Genomic DNA, 5,842 nt, shown 5'->3' with positions numbered 1-5,842 from the left:
TAAGTTTGGAAATTAGTGTCAAGTGGGCATCATAGTTTAAATTTATAAACCGCTTAACAGCTATACTATGTAGTATGAGTGAGAAGGGATCGTCCCAAGGGATTGAGGGTCGTACTAGGTTGAGGAATCAAGATTAGGGTTAGTAGGTCGAGTGATCAAAATAGTGGTTTGTTGGTTGAATTAAACTAGATGCAAATTAAACTAAAGTAAACAATAATGCAATAAAGAGGATAAAAGAAAGAGAGATCTTGGGATTTAGAGATCACCACTAAGCATAGCTTTTCTACACCCTTAATGAATGATTAATGAGGGGAAAAGCATGTATTGCACAAAGTGTGTGTGTGTGGTTGTTCCAACAAGCATGAAAAATTAAGCATATATTGTCTAAGCAACATGGTGGATAGCACAACATATCAAATCAAGCCATTAATCCATTCTTTAAGCTCACAACTAAACACATCACAAGATTAGAGATAAATGTTACTTGCTTTCATAAGTATGGAACACCAACAATAAGCATGGATTGTCCTCCCATTTAACATCTAAACTAAAATTATACTATAATTAAGCTAATAACATGAAATTAAACTAATTAAACTAAGGGAGAGGTACAATCCATCAAGAAATGAGTATGAACCATCAAACAAACCACAAGAACATGCCATTAAGCACTATGTCTTGACAATCTCTAGATTTATAGTATTAATACATATAGACATGCATCAATAATATAAGAAATAGAGACAAACACATAAGCATCTATTCTAACATACATAGACATATGGATAGAATGAAATGATCAATTGGAAGCATTAAACCATATAAATCATTGAATAAATAAGATCTATATATATGAAAGTGTCAAAACATGTATCACAATACAAATCCCTTCAAAAATACATAAATCAAGATGTAGAAAGCATGTTTAGGGCTAACTCTAGCCCCAAGAGGATGTTTAGCCACTCATGAATGATGTCCTCCAACCTTCAAGGGCAAGCTCCATGGAAGAAATCTGCTCCTTGGTTGATGAAGAGTCTACAATGGTGTCTCTAGCCTCCTCCTCTCCTTTGCTTCCTCACTAAGTATTATCTTCTCTAAGTATGTGTATATGTGTAAAAGTGGCTCATATTCCTTATATAGGTAGGTCAAAAATCACCCCAAATAAGCTGGGCTCGTACACCAATAATCCTCTAATGATTGGATATGAGACAATTTTTAATGAGCTGGAATTTAGAATTTTCTCTGGATTTGGGAAGTTCGATCCTCAATGGCGACGCCTTTTTGGCTTAAAACAAATCTGAGATATTTTGAAGATATTTTTGGGAAAAGGACAAAAGTAGTTGGTAGGGTGGTACAGCTGGATAAGATCTGGCATGTGGATAAGGATAAGAAAGTTTGATCGATTAGAGAATGATGTTGGATCGATCGAACTTTTAGGATCTCTGAAGACGACATCATGGCCTAGATCTTTCTTGAAGTGCTGAGATCGATGAAAGTTGGATCGATCGAACTTTTATTGAGATCGATCGAAGTTGCTGAATTTCCACATTTTGCTTCTTTTTGCTCTACTTTGCTCATTTCTTTGATTCATCCTAGAATTGCTTCATTTCTACTCTTATTTGGCTGAGTTAGCTTATTTTAGGGATAAGTACCTGAAAATGGAAATAACACAAAATCAATACAAAACGGGAAAGTAAGATAGATAAAGGTTTTAGAATACCTAAGCTTAAGGGGTTTAAATACGCACTTTTCAGCGCTCATCACCTATCATGGATAACTAATTCCTTGAAAAACAAGTCTACCACGTGGCACATATATCAAAATCTCAATTATCAAGGTTACAAAACGAGGCTCTCAAAACCGTGCTTGGCATCACTAATTTAAATTAAAATTCCTTAATTTTAATCCATAAACAATCACTGGAACTATGATTCCTCAAAACTACGCCTAGCCATAACTAGGACGAAAAAACTCCACAAATAAGCCATATCCAACAACGATCCTTTAAAACTCCTCCTAAGAGTCAACCACATCTAGGTCTCTCAAACTGAAACAAGTCTCCAAAAGACATTCTCAAAAAAGCATCGAGCTCACCTCACAAATCAAACAAATTCTCAATTATTTGGACACAAGTCCCCGTAAAATAATCTGACATCAATCCATTCATTCTAAACACAGCAAACTCCATCAACAACCACGAAAAAAACTCCCCAAGGAAAGACACGAAAGAAAGGGAACCACCAGTCCTAAGAAGGACAACTCTACGACTCTATCTCTAAGAAGAAAGACAACAAGGTCAAAGACTTCACCCCCTACATGGAAGTAAGTCGACCAAAATCCATCAAATTCTCACTAAGGACTCAAGACAACAATGGTGGTCCTCACGGACCAACCAAACCCAAAATCGTGCACAAGGCAACGAAGAGAAGAGACTCACTTCTTGTGAAGTCCCTAACATGAACCAAGAAAAGGAGGAGAAACCCTATTCTCCCACAAATGGCAACATGACGAACACGAAAATGGAGCATTCTTCCCACCTTAGGGAAATAGACAACTCAAGACAAAACAAATGTGATAACTCCTCTACAAAGAATTTTACAACGAAACCATTGCAGAAACCGGCACAAAAAATACGTGCGACTGAGGGAAACAAAAGGGAAAACCAAACATAGAAGTCATGCATATGACAAGGAATGCAACTACCAAATAAGTAAATCTACTCACATAGATAAAATCAAGGGTACATGCGGCATGTCTCCACGTAAACACAAAAGCTTGTCATTAAAGCACAATAACAATATAACATCTCTAAGCATATATGTAAGGCATGCTAATGTCACACAACAAGAAGACAAATATGGATACACTTCCACCTACTCATGCATAACAATATCATAAGTCATACTACTAACATGGTAGCAAACGAAATCGTAGAAAACAAAAATAATGCAACAATGAACCCTATGGACATCATGTCTTAGAGTGTCAAGGTAAAAGGAAAGACTAGTCCTAGCCATAAACTGACTCCAAAACCCAATGCAACCATAACCTGTCTCAAAACAAACGTGAGCCCTTACCACAATGGTAAGACTCTAACAATCCATCTCTGAATCTAAAGGTGATACTACAAGTGACACTAACAATGCAATGCTCTCACTAACTCAAAACATCGATCAATCAACTCGATCCCAAAAGCATCATCACGCAAGGAGAACTCAAACGAAATGGCTACTCTAGCCATATAATCAGATAACTGAATCAATCTTGAGAATCGTCCCCAAAACGACCATCAATCACCGATCAAAAGGACTACGCCTATCAGAACAAAAGCCTACACTGGCCCTGTCTGAGCTGCACAATAGCAGGCCAGTACGGTAACATGATAATGCCAAGCACCCGCCCACAACATAGTCGCCTACAAAATTACAATCTCAAAGGAATCGGTCCTAACTAACAAAGGAGCCTAAGAGGTCCATAACCCTATCATGGCCCAAAACCAACAAATCCAACACTACGGCTACGCTTAATGGCTCACCTTACGAGAGCCTAAACAAAAGGTGACCCTTCACCTATCCAAAGCCAATGCTAGGTCAACAATGACCTAAATTACCATGAAACCAAACTGACAAATTCCAACAACAACTAAGAAGAGTGTCTAAACATAACCTGGCAGACCAACCATCGCACCAAGTGCCAACTCACCAAACAACTCAACCACAACTCAAACATCCCATTACTAATCCCAAGTCCTGTCAAATATGCAAAACAGTCATGCATATACAAATCTAATCTAGTATACATTATATGTCATGCTCTTTACAATATAATTAAATCATGCTAAACAAACGATATACCACATGTAGCACGTCAGCACATAAACATGTTATCAAACCAAAACATGTTATCATGAAGCATATAAACACATAGAGCATAACAACACAAGCATGATATGCACCCAAAACCCATCATCCAAAGGTTTTCGAACCTAGGAGCTCTAATACCACCTAAGACGACCTTGGATTTTTCAACCCAGTGTGTCATCTGATAACCCGAAACGGATTCAAAATACGAAAGTTGAATTTGAACAAGTCTATAGAGATGTATGTCATCCCTTAGACATGAGAAAGACCTTCTGAGGAGTCCTGTGACTCAGCGAAAGCAAGACCAAAGTTAGGGTTTCAAAACCCTCAAGGAATGGACCAAGGGCAAAATGGTCATTCTGAACTGAAATGGGTACCACCGTGCACACCATTGGAAAGACAATGAAAAAAATAACAAATATGGACTAGAATCACTTGATTCGGAGTTCGGATGGCAAAAATATCAAGTCCGGAAGTCGAAGGAAGGGAAAACCCCATCCCGATTTGAACCAAATCTTGACACTACCTTACTAAAACTTGAATATCTTGAGCTATAAGAAGAATCTGAAGATGTAATTAGTATCATTGGAAAGATTATTTTGACGCGGTCAATTTAGACTCAAGAATGGACCAATTCGGAGTTAAAACGAAGAAGATACAATGACTTGAATTCAGAGGTGCAGTGCTGAACCAATGCGCGCACACACACACAAAAGGATGGATGAGCACTCGTCCAAGGGTACGCCCAAGGCAGTACCCTCAGCCCTAATTACCAGCGCTCGTCCCCTATGGACGAGTGCTCGTCCAGCAAATAAGCTTAGCAGCTTTTTGACTTTGAACGTAATTTTAAGGACTTTTTGGGCCTTTTTGAGAAAAACAAAAAGAAGAACCCTCTCCCCTCCCCCAAAATCATGTTTTCTAGTCAACAATGCCAAAAGAAACTTTATTTTTCATGTGAAAACCCCAAAATGCCCTTATGCACGATTTTTGTAAAAGAAAATGCAAAATGAGCCCATCGGAGGCTTATTTCACCAAAAAAGAAGTTTTTCTTAAAAACGATCATACACGCAGATGTAACTTACCTATTAGGACATGTTACAATAATCCAAGGCTTAGAAATACCACCAATGCAAAATTTGACCTGCCCAAACCCCAATGCAGGAAATTTGCCCTTTAAAGACAAAAATTGCGAGAACCGTACCTAAGTGCTATCAAAAAACCGTTTGGCCATTTGCCACACTTCATGCATAATAAATGAGTCCTAGTGGAGGTGCTCGTGCACACTTTGCACCACCTGATTTGAAAATGAACACTTAAAGGCTCGGATTTTCCTATTTTAGCCCCAAAATGTAATATATGTAACAAGAATGTAAAACCTAAAACAAAATGGTGTTTGGCCCTTGGTTATACCTCATACATGGTAAATGAATGCCAAATGATGAATTTCATAGACAATGCACACTTTGGTGCAAAAATGGCATACTAAACCCTAGTTTTTCATATTATTCTCATTAAAGGCAAAATTCAACATTTTTTAATATACATGAATTACAAATGAAGTTTGGCCATTGGCCACATATCATTCACATAAAATGAGTGTCAAAAAGTGTACTTAGGCACACATTACAAGTTTCTAAGGCAAAAATGACACTTTTGTCCTAACTATGTATTACAACTTTAAGAGCGAAAATCAAACATGCTAACACTTGCATGTGAACAAGAATGTACTTAAACGAACTTCAATCCATCGAAACGGCGTAGGAATGTTGTGCATCCCAAACCAAGGCATTCGTACCTGAAAACAACCCGATAACTTTGGAGTGAGTAAACAAGTTACTCGTAGGGAATGAGCATGCATCGACCTAACTTTTTACAAGGTTTTCACATTAACATGAAACAATTCGAAATGATCATGCTACCTAACGTCTATGTCATAAGTGAGACTCACGAATCATTCTAAACTACTTTAAAGCATTTTTAGC

Source organism: Cornus florida, unplaced genomic scaffold, assembly GCF_030987335.1.
Source record: "Cornus florida cultivar Cherokee Brave unplaced genomic scaffold, ASM3098733v1 CherokeeBrave_3.0.0_Hap2_Chr07, whole genome shotgun sequence".
Taxonomy (NCBI): Eukaryota; Viridiplantae; Streptophyta; class Magnoliopsida; order Cornales; family Cornaceae; genus Cornus; species Cornus florida.
This window is presented reverse-complemented; position numbering follows the sequence as displayed.